At 37.9% G+C, this 12,311-nt stretch overlaps 1 pseudogene; it reads right to left on the bottom strand.

The window, feature by feature from the left end:
- Window positions 1–3,881: 3,881 nt before the first annotated feature.
- On the bottom strand, window positions 3,882–4,831 carry LOC124975026 (olfactory receptor 1086-like; annotated as a pseudogene).
- Window positions 4,832–12,311: the final 7,480 nt, after the last annotated feature.

The following is a 12,311-nucleotide window of genomic DNA, read 5'->3' as shown; positions in this document are numbered from 1 at the left end:
GCCTAGGACGATGTGATTTTTTAAAAAAAATTTTATTGTGACTTCAACTTATTTCATTAATATTTCATTTGCTCATTTTAGGAATTTTTTTCACTTTGTTAATTTTCTCCTAGATCTTCGTTTATATTTGTATCTTTTGTGAATGGTACTTTTGTCTCCATTTCCTTTTCAGATGATTTTATGTTTTCATAAAGCAAAGCTCCTGGTTCTTGTATTTTGATTTTGTGCTTCATAACATTGCTGCATTTTTATTAATTTTAAGAGTACTTTGCTGCAATCTTTTAGATTTTCTATGTATATGATCATGTTGTCTACAAACAGTGACAGATTCACTCCTTCTTTTCCAATTCAGGTGACCTTTTCCTTTTTTCTTACCTGGTTGCTCTGACTAGTGAATAAAAATGGAAAAAGTGGACATCCTTGTTCCAGATCATGGAGAGGAAGACTTCAGTTTTTCTCCTTTTAGTATAATGTCAGTAACTGGCTAGTTACATGTGGTCTCCATGATCCTGAGGTGTCTTCCTTCCATTTCTACATGTTCAGTGTTCTTGTTTTAAGAAACACATTTTCTGCACATGTGGAGATAATCAGACATATGGTTTTGATTTTCATTCTGGTGATAATGTGTAACACATTCATAGTTTTGTATATTGACACATATCTGAATCCCTGGTATTGATGTCACATGATAATACTGAAAACACTTTTCAACATGTTGTTGCATCTGATTTGCTGGAATTTTTTTAAGGATTATTGTCTCATTTTTTATCAAGGATATTAGCCAATACTTTTTATGGCATGTCTTGTATGGTTTTGGTGTTGGGGTATTGCTGGCCTCATTGAATGTGTTAGAAAGAATTACTCCCATTTTTATTTCTTGGAACAAATTAAGAAGAGTTTGTGTTAGTTATCTTTTACCTCTTTAGAACCCAGAGGGAAATTTTTTTTCCTGAGCTTTTCATTCATGAGAGATTTTTATTACTTATTCAAACTTGTTGCTTCTTACAGGTTTACTCAGGTTTTATATTTCTTCTTGATTGGTTGGTTCTGTTGCTTCTTGGTCAGGTATGCACATCCAGGATTTTGTCCATTTCTTCTAAATTATAAACCCTGCTGACATAGTGCTGCTCATAAAAATCTCTGATTACCTTTTGCATTTCTGAGGTGTCATATGAAATTAACTCCCACTATTTTTTCTTCTGTATTGGGTTTGAACCCAGGACCTTGTGCATGCTAGGAAAATGTTCAAATGACTGTGCTCTATCTCTGCTCCCTATTCATACATTTTTTATTTAATCAACTCTTTTTTCCCTTTTGCTAGTCTAAATATGGGTGCATCAATTTTTCTGATCTTTTTTGAAGAAACAATTCCTCATTTATTGATTGTTTGCATTTGTGTTAGTCTCAGTTTCACTTATTTAAAGTCTATTCTTTATCATTTTTTTCCTTTGAAAATCTTTGTTTGCTTGGGTTTGTTTTGTTTTCCTTCTTATTCTTGTTTCATGAGTGGTACTGGTAGAGTGTTTGAGTTCTATTTTTTTTTTATGTAAGCATTGCTTGATATATAATCACCTTTTGATATTCATTTTCCAAATCCCACTGTTTGTTTATTGTATGTTACATCTGTCTCTAAATTTATTCCATGAATCATTTAAACTTTCTTCTTGAGTTTTACCATGATCCATTAGTTTATCCAAGGTAGACTATTTCATTTTCATGTAATTTTACTGTGTCCAACATATCTCCATCCAATGATTTCTAGTTTTCTTATATTTAGATTGAAAAAGATAATACGATTTCAACTAAAACATTTTTCACAGTTGTCTTTAATTGGTCATGTGAAGAATTCTGCAGAACATGTTATGTGCTGATGAGGTGGAGGTGTAGACTCAGAGTGTGATGGAATTTTCTGTGAATGTCTATTAGGTCTGCTTGGTCTGAGAAGCAATTTAACTCTTGTTTCTTCTCTGATTTTCACTCTGCTCAATATATCCAAAGCTGGAAAAGGAGTATTAAATTCCCTTAGCATTATTTTATTACAGTATTATTATTATCTCTAAAGAAAAAGAGAGAAACTGTAATCTTCCTTTAATATTTGTATATTTGGGAGCTCTGATTTTGGATACATAAATATTTAGAATTTTTATTACCTCTAGCTTAATTGACCCCTATATCATTTTATAATTATCCTTTTGTAGTTTTGTGACTTCTTATTTTAAGTACATTTTATCTGATGTAAATATGGTTACCTCTTTTCTCCTGTGGTTTCCATCTGCATGGGATATCTTACTTTATTTTTCAAAATCAACCCCAGCATTTACTTAGATGTAAAGTCAACCTCTTGAAAGAAACATATAGTAGTTTCTTGGTTTTTAAAAATTATTCAAACACTCTACATCTTTTAATTGGAATATTTAATCCAATTACATCTATGGTAATTATGCACAGGGTCTTCATTTCCATGTCATGGCTAAAATGATGAATAACAGGGATCACATCAAGCAGAATGAAAACAGGCAATTTACCCCAATCTCTATCTTCCCCTCACATATCCAGACAAAAACATTGGGCAATTTCCAGTTGTTTTGTTTTTCTTGCTTTGTTTTTTGGTGTTTAAGGGAGATTTTAATGTAAATTAACTTGATATAAATTTACATAAAATATTCATCTTCATCTGGGGAATTATTATAATTGAGATACTCTTACTTAGGTATAATAAGTAGGATATTCTGCATTTTCTGTTACAGGCTTATTTGAATTTATTAATCCCATTCTAGAAAAATATCTTTTGGTTGTTTTCTATGTAATAAACTCCTTGTCCTACAGCAATTAATGAAAAAAAGAATCCTTCAGAGAGGAAATGGTGTTACAAAATAATACAATAAAGAAAAATGAAGGAAGAAAGGAAAAAATATCACTGTAACAAATGTAATAAAGACACACCTGTACAGTGAAGTTTTGGTTTGTTGGGAGCAGGGTTAAAGATGAGCACAGTAGCCATTCTAGAGTATTCATTCTTGTAGCTGGGCAAAAAGGTGGCACACCATTTGCAAAAGCTTCTCAGAATGCCGAATCAAGAAAAAGCTGAACAGGGGCCAGGTCTGTAGGGGATCTCATCATGACCCTGTGTGCTCAGTTCTGGCAAGAACAAAATCTGTTATCCAGTAATACATTACTCTCCAAATTGTGCTTTCCTTTTGTTATTCTTGTTTAAGTTTAATCTTGAACATTGCTAAAGTCTACATCAATAGTTTGTGAGAAACTAAAGAATGATTTTATGCCTATGCTAGGGAAGGTACAAAAAGAAGAAGAAATCCCCCTTCACCAGTCATGGCATGGAAGTGATTCTGGAATATGAGCATGTTATCTTTGGTGTTTAAACCATAGACTGAATTATGGGTATTGCATAGAGATAAGAATAGAGCAGATTGCTTTGAACCGCATCCAAGTACCTATGATTCTACGGAAAACATCCTGGGCTCATGGAAATGTGACTTTTTTCCCATGGTTTAATATAGTACTTGACCAAGTCGGTTGACATAATGTAATTATTCACAACTACAAGGAATATAGTCCATACATTATGATTTAGGCAGAAAAAATATACAGAATCTTAAAAATTACATCAATAAATACAAGTGCGTATTGGAGTTTTTTATATTTCACTTAGTACATGATGTACATACATATGTGTATACATGTTTAAGTATGATCATAGCAAAAAGCAAATGGATGATTCCACATTTACAACAACACAAGAAAGAATGACCATGACTGGTATACCAAATGGCCACAAATCAGAGAACTATCAATACCAGGAAATTTTGAGGAACCCTTATGATCCTGTCAAATGTATCTCTCTTAATTTTTTCAGTGAAAGCCTACTGTGAAAAACAGCCTTTATTGATAGGCTGATAATTCCCAAACACTTTCTGCATTGCTGCTTTTATATCTTTGTTCCTCAAACTGTAGATGAGAGGATTCAGCATGGAAATAAAAGTGGTGTAAAATATAGACACTACCATGTCATGCTCCAAAGCATAACTGGATGCTGGTCTCACATACACGAATACAGCAGTGCCATAAAAAATGGATACTGCAGTTAGGTGAGAGCCACAGGTAGAAAAGACTTTCCTCTTCCCTTCAGCAGAGCGGATTCTCAGAATTGCCAACAGAATGAAACCATAGGAGATGAGGATGATTAGGATAGTGCAAATCTGAATAGAGCCAGCAAAGTAGAAGAGCAGAAGCTGGTTGGGGGGGTGTCAGAACAGGAAATGGCAAGGAGAGGAGGGATGTCACAGAAGACGTGTTTGATTACATTGGATCCACAGAAGGACAGGCTAAAAGTGGCAGTCGTGTGTGTTATAGCATGCAGAATCCCACCAACACAGGAAGCCACCATGAGCAGCACATAGACCCTGGGTGACATGCTCACTGAATAGAGAAGTGGGTTGTAGATGGCCACATAGCGATCATAAGCCATGGCTGCCAAGAGAAAGCACTCTGTGGTTCCACAGGTTACAGCAAGGAACATCTGGGCTGCACATGCACCAAATGAAATGGCTTTCTCCCTTGACAAAAATTCCACCAACATATTTGGAGTGATAGCAGAGGAATAGCAGGTGTCTATTGAAGACAATACACCCAGAAAATAGTACATCGGGTTGTGCAGCCGGGAATCCGCAATGACTAAGACAATCAGTCCTAAATTTCCCATGAAAGTAAACAGGTAAAGTGCTAGAAACAGGAGGAAGAAGAAGATCTGCAGTTCAGGATTGTCAGTGAAGCCCTTCAGCACAAATACAGTTACTTCAGTGACATTCTTCATGTTGAAATCCCATGGAGCACACTTGAAGATGACCATAAAATCACAACTGAGATTACTAGGAAAGAATGAACAGCACAATGACTGTAAGGAACAGGATCCATGCCCTATAATGTACATATGTATGTTGTTGAGATTTTTCTGGGTCCTCTCTACCATATCCCACCTGGAGGAGGAAAGGGTTGACTGCTGGAGGAGGCTGTTGGCAGTTTTTCTATTAACCTCAATATTTATCTAGTCAATAAACACACAAGAGCCCATACTCTTTTTATGAGAGGGGATGTGATGGGTCTGGCCATACCAACTCCAGCCTCTTTACCACAACCGAGTCGCCCAGCTCTCCTTTATTTATAACATACAGGTAAAGGGGGCCAGGACTGGGAGGAGCTTCTTCTGTGATGGACAGGATAGGGTGGAATTAGGGGAGCCATCCTCTTATGGGGAAAATTCCAGAAGGAGACAGAGAACCACTCCCACACAGTGTCACATACTTCTTGGCAGTTCCTAGAAGCCAGGCCTCTGTGTCCCTTGGCTCAACCTAGTCTGTCTCTGCTAAATAAGGGAAGGCTTTGCACATACATTGTATAAATTCTATACAGCAGATCAGAAGACAGTTTCAATGGATTTTTCATGCTGATCACTGCAGAATCATGGGAAATTTATCGGTGTTCTCACAGGATAGATATGTCATTTTTTAAAAGTAATCCTGTCAACAGGTTAATGTACTACTGAGTTCCATTAGGCTTTTACTTTTTCTTTTCTTTTCTTTTCTTTTTTTTTTTTTATTAAAGCACATTAGGGCAAATCTGAGGAGCAAAAAAACATGTATTTGATATCTACTTACTGGAGATATTATATCAGGGCAAAGCATTGGAACAGAATCAGAATTCTACATCTTTCAACTATTGAATAAAATGATTTCATATAAAATACTCATCTATAAGTATCAGAGCACCAATATTTTTTTCAGGATTGCAGGGATGAGTAATTTTAGAGGAAGTGCTGCATTAGGTTGCCTTTAAAGATTATTCTCTGTGGTTAAATGCATTAAATCACACTTAGGATTTTTATACTTTTTCATGCTAATGCTTTATGTTCCTGAATTCTTTTTTTTTTCCTTTCTTTTTTTTGTAGCAGGGATTGAACACTGTGTTGCTTAACCACTGAGTCACAGCCTCAGTCCTTTACATCTTTTTATTTGGAGACAGAATTTTTTTAAAAATTGCTATGGCCTCACTAATCTCTTGAGGCTCATTTTGAAGTTGAGATCCTCCTGCTTCAGTCTCCTGAGTGACTGAGATTACAAGTGTACCCCACCGCACCTGGATCCTGTATTATTCTTTAGAGAATAAAAAGCTTTTTGAATTGAGTGATTTTTAAAAAAACACTTGAAAATTGCCATAATTCATTTTTCTACATTACAAGGGGCTTACTATTGCTGTGATAAATTATATTTCAACAAAATTCTTCCTAGACAGACATTTATCCTAAATTAAAAAGGAACACTATTTAAATTGAATCAATATTAGTTTATATTCATGCAATCAGTTAGAGAGAGAAAATAGCTATGATTCTTGAAGATAATATAAGAGAAAGTTATAAATTTAATCTTGATCTACTTCTACAAATCTAATCCCAGTTGAAGGTAGATAGCATGGATTAGTTTGGGATTCATGAGCAAACATTGAATCTGCAAAAGAGGAGGGAAATGACATAACCCACTTATGGAGCTGTTGGTGCAGAAATGTTACTTTGTATTTTCTGCTATTTCACCTTTTGTGAGTTTCCCACATAATAATTGCTAGAGAGCAGATTTAGTGCCAGATTTCCCTCCAGAGTGGATGCATTTATGGACACTTTTTTCTTGCCTCCCTTAATATATTGACTTCATTGTGCCATTGACCCAGGAAATTAAAGCAAGTCTCAGTTTGATGTTTTAGGATAATTGTATCATATAGTAGTGTCAGGGGCGGGCTCTGAGGGCCCCAGAGCCACACCGTGGCCTGATCTCTAAGATGGAGCCTGGCAGCTTGCCAGACATAGCTGCACTCATATACAAGTTTTAGGAAGTAACTCTGGTTGGCTGTTGTACCAACAACAGTCCATGATTATGGAGTTTACTTACAAAGGAACCAGGGCAATCCTGTTATCTGCCTGGAGACTGTTCCTTGATAGGCTGACTTTCCTGGTAGTCTACTCTCTGATAGGCTGATGTTCTCAATATAAGTCTGAGACTTGCAGAATAAACTCCTTTTGGTTCATGTGATCAAGAAAGGTGTACGCGTTGTGTTTGTCAACCACAGGCGGTGGGCGATCGTAAGTGGTGCCGAAACCTGGGAACGAGTTACAAGAAGGAACTGATCAGGTAAATACAGGGTAAGTAAAGTACAGTCTGGCCAGGTTAAAGTTTGCGGGATAAGTAATGGAGACTAAGTATTTGTGTGTGCTTTCACTTTTGTTTTATTAGTTAAAGTGGTCTGCCTTTTGGTTTGTTTAGCGGTAGCTAATGGGCACTGAAATGTCACGAATGCACATGGAAGGTCCTTAAAGGATTTGCCCTACAGACCTAAAAGTTCCCTTACCTCCTGATACTGTTGGAATTTTATTAGGTAGGAGCTCTAGTGCATTCAGGGGACTTAGTTATCCCTGGAGTTATTGACTCTGATTTTAGAGGAGAAATAAGGTTCTTGCACATTCTCAAGGAATTATCTCCATATCACCTGGGGACTGCTATGGCCAGGGAAATACCCAGCAAATTAGTGTTAAGGGCAATCAAGGTCGCCAAGGCTTGGGTTTTCCTGGGGCCACTGAACAAAAGTATGTAAAAATAACTTGGAATCCAATGCAGCAGTATGGGTCTCTCAGTGGTCCCTGACATTAGAAAAACTTAAAGCAGCCCAAGAACTGGTACAACAACAATTAGAAGCAAATCATATTAGACCTTCAACTTCTCCTTGGACTACCCTATTTTAATACTCCAAATATATTATTATGTCACTCTGAGGAAGATATTTAAAGGATATTTACTCTTGAATTAATAGAACAACTCAAATTATGGGGACTCATTATAGTCCCTGAAAAGGTTCAAGTTGGTACTACTCAAGAATTCTTAGGAGCCCAATTACTATCGTACAAGGGGATCCACATCCCACATCTCCCAGAGAGCTCACTCCTGAAGCATGTCTGGCTTTGAATATTATACAAAAAGATTAGATTGCGGCCCAAGTAGATCGTATTGATCTCTCTCAGCCATTACAATTCATTGTTATTCCTAACAAGAAACTACCCACGAGTCTTTTGGCAAGAGGGTCCCTTGTTTGGGTCCATCTAGCCTGTTCAACCAAAAAAATTCTCTTACCCTACCCTGAAGCAGTAGCTCAAGTAATCTTAAAGGCACTTAAATCATCTATCACCAGTGTTTGGAATTCATCCAGCTACTATCATTATTCCCTATGATAAGTATCAACTTTCTTGTTTATGTAATGTCATGGATTCTTGGACTGTTGTTAGATGCTCCACTCAAGCTAACTTTGATATTCACTATCCTAAACATCCTTATATACAATTTTGAAGTAATAATTCTGTAATATTCCCAAGAGTTACCTGACAACAACCTATTCCTAAGGCTCCTGTGATTTTCACTGATGAATCCAAAACAGGGACTGGAGCTATTTGTTATCTAGATAAAGTCTAAACAATCCTTTTCCCTTCTCAGATAGGTTTATATGTAGTTCAAGCTCTCAGTAACTTAGAATGTGCAGGACTTATTGCCTCAAACTCTACTATTTTTTATCCTTTATGGACTTTACAACCAAATGATTTAGGATTGTTATAATTCTTTCTTTATTGGACATATCAGAGCTCATGCCAATTTACCTGGACCTTTAGCTCTAGGGAGTAATGTAGCAGACATAGCAACTAAGGATTCCCCATTTTTTCTGCGTGTTGAGGCAGCAAAAAATTATCATCAATAATCCTTGTTTATTCTACAACATTAAAACTGAAGTTTCCCATTACTAAAGAAACTGCACATGCTATTGTTAAATCTTGTGGCCAGTGTACAGTCCTCCATCATCCACCTTCTATAGGAGTTAATCCTAAAGGACTGTTACCTAATCATCTATGGCAAATGGATGTTACTAGTCTGCATGGTGGGGAAACTGAGGAACCTTGCAGGAATAGGGCAAGGGAAAATTCAAGATCCACCTCCGGGAATAGGTACAGCAGGAAAAGTAGGAACCTCACAGGAGTCTCTGGCCAGAGCAGTTTAAGGGCGAGGGATAGTAAAAAGAAATACGGTCAATCAAAAACTAAAGGTTGCAAAGGACACTACAGTTGAAGTGTAAAAATGCATGTATTTTGTGTTTGTGTGTTTGTCAAATTCAAGAGTCTTGCTCTAAGTAGTGAGGTAAGCTGAGGACCCTGTCTCTTTCTCTGAGGCAGTTAGGTACTCAGGTAAGCTGAGGACCCTGTCTCTAGGGCAGTTAACCCCTGTCCTAGGGCAGTTAGGTACTCAGGTAAGCTGAGGACCCTGTCTCTAGGGCAGTTAACCCCTGTCCTGGGGCAGTTAGGTACTCAGGTAAGCTGAGGGCCCTGTCTTCTAAGGCAGTTTGGCACTCAGGATAGCTGGCCAGGTGATGAAATATAAAGAGGATGATAAAGGAGCTCTGGAGTATGTGTATTGAGTGTTGTTTGTGTGTTTGTACTGCTGTTAGTGTGGCCTTTGTACAGTGAAGGATAGATTCAGAAATATCATGAAATCAATATGAAAGGATAATTCAAAAAGGAGGTATGAAAAATATATTACAAGGAGAAGAAGTGCTGGGAGAGATTAAAGAGGAAGTTAGCTGGGGTAACCACAAACAGGAAAGTTCTGGGGAGGAAAGAAACACTGGGGAAGAATTAGAAAATAAGGAAACCACTGTATGATCATATGTTCAAACTTCGTAGAAATAAGCCCAGGTTTATAGAAGAAAAGCTGCTCAGTGTGCCACAGGGGGATCTTCATAAACAGGATCTAATAGCAACAGAAAAAAACTCTTAAAGAGAACAAAGTGAGGAAGGATTGAGTGGTAGTAACCTAGAAAACAATTACTCAGAAAATTTAAGAACAAGGGAAAAAGGAGAGCTAAATCTAATACAAAGAACCACCAAAAGAAATAACCAAGTGGTAGTGAAAACTTAAGAACAAGGGGAAAAGGTAGTAGAAAGCTAAACCTAATATAAAGAGCTTCAAAATTTGTAGAACCTGCCCGTATTTGAGGACCAAAATAGAGATACCATCAACCATTAGAAAAACTTCAAAGAGGCAGTTAAGACTGATTGGAAACAGGTATGCAGAGCAGTGTTATCTGGAGGACAATGTCTAATTGGAGAGCTCAGTGGCAAGAAATAGCTGTTGAAACTGCTTGCAGAAACATAGTAGCAAGGTTTCCTGGTAGAAATGTTGATATGCTAATAGAAGGCTAATATGATACTCAAAATCAATATGATCCTGGAGTGTATGCACAGATATACAGCAGCAAAGAGACAATGCCCTAACAAGATAAGAGATAACTATAGTAAGTCTGTTACACCTTATGCCCCAGGTCTTTGTCCAAAGTGTAGAAAAGGAAAACATTGGGTTAACGAGTGCAAATTACTGATGTTGAGGGCAAGATGTTACCAAATCATTTAAGAAACAAGGCACAGGGCTCTTCAACTCAAGGCTCACAAAATGGAAGCAGCTGTCATAGCCCTTGTAGAGTTTAAGGAGTAACAGATCTTTTTGCTGATAGTGATTGCATCACTCGGGCAATTCCCAAATTGGAATTGGTTGGACCCATAGCCCCTCATATGCTGATTTAGCCACATAGATGATTTTCATCTTTTTCTCAGTAAAGCAAGCTGCTTATTTTCATCCTGTGTAACTTTTTAATTCTTCATGTTGGTACCTCACCTTTAAGGAGGGTTTATAAGTAAAGGGAAATGCACTGATTAGAAAGTTAATGGAGTTAATATTGAAAAATGTAGAGAGGGTGAAATAGTTTTGTCAGCATAATTTGGCACCAAATTTTGGGGATTTTTAGGTTTTACACTAATAGGCTTTGGTGTGCTTGTATTATTTCTATTCTGCATCTACAAACGCCTCAAAGTCAGTCAACAGGCTTATAATGTGATCATAAAACAGGCCATGGCCACCCTTGAAGCAGAACAATCTCCCAGTATATGGCTTAGTATGCTGGATCAGTAGTCAAAGACGGGTAAGATTCATGGGGAGCTCATACCAACCTAAGACAGGAAATAAGGGCTAGAGCCTCATTATCCAATGACGGGTAAGGATGTTGCTCTGCTGTGGACAACCTAAGACAGACACAATCCCTGCCAGCTTTCTTTTCATTTTATATAAAGAAGGGGGAATTGTTGGGGGCTATGCCATGTGAACTCGCTGAAGATGGCGCCTGGCAGCCAGCCAGAAGCTGTTTTGATCACATTGAAGGTACGCGTGCACAGGCATTCTCAAGTGCTCCTGCTTGCGCCTGCTCGTGATTGGGCAACTGGCTCCTCGCCTGATCTCAACTGGCATGGCTGCGCCCTCCACCTCTTGGAGGGAATATAAGCGGACAGTAGGTAGAAGAGTAAAGAGCAGCAGCAGGCAGAGAAAAGTGACAATGAGTAAGGAGCGACAGTATGAGGAGCAGCTAGCAGAAGGAAACAAAGAAGCCATTAGCAGAAAGGAAGAAGAAGAAGTGGCAAGCAGATAGAAACAACGAGTAGGGGCAGTGGTGGAAGGCAGATCGCAGAGCGGAGAGCGGAGAACTGAGAACACATCTTTAGGTTGCAGATCACAGATTGCAGTACGTGGGACACATCCCTAAAGCACCTTAGGTAGACGGACCCTTAGTTCACAGGATGCAGGACGCACCTTTAAGAAGCAGCAGCAAAACTAAGAAGATAAGATTTCTGAAAGCGTAGTCTCTCTCTCTCTTAAGCAAAGTCTTTCTCTCTTATGCAAAGCCTCTCTCTTTTCCCTTAAGGCAAGCAAACCTCAGTTCCTCTATCCTCTATACCCACGCAAAGTGTTGCTGCAGCTGGTGACAAATTGCCATGGGCAGCGACAGTTACTCACATCCCTGAATTTGGTAACCTTAAACAACTTGATAATGGCCCTGCTTATACTTCAAACTCTTTTAACCAATTTCTCACCAAATTTGAAATAATTCTAACTACAGTATACCTTATAATCCACAAGGACAAGATATTGTTGAACGTGCACATCTCACCCTCAAAAATACTCTTTATAAACAAAAAGGGGGAATAGGGGAGACCTTCAGGTCCCCTAAAGATAAACTTTCTCTTTGCCTCCTTATTTTAAAATTTTTAACTCTGGATAATGAGGGTCGCTCTGCCACTGAGAGACATGGCAATCATAAACAACATGATAGAGTGACGGTAAAATGGAAGGATGTTCTTACTGGACAATGGAATGGCCAGGACTCGGTGC

The sequence above is a fragment of the Sciurus carolinensis genome, unplaced genomic scaffold (assembly GCF_902686445.1).
Source record: "Sciurus carolinensis unplaced genomic scaffold, mSciCar1.2, whole genome shotgun sequence".
NCBI classification, from domain to species: domain Eukaryota; kingdom Metazoa; phylum Chordata; class Mammalia; order Rodentia; family Sciuridae; genus Sciurus; species Sciurus carolinensis.
This window is presented reverse-complemented; position numbering and strand designations above follow the sequence as displayed.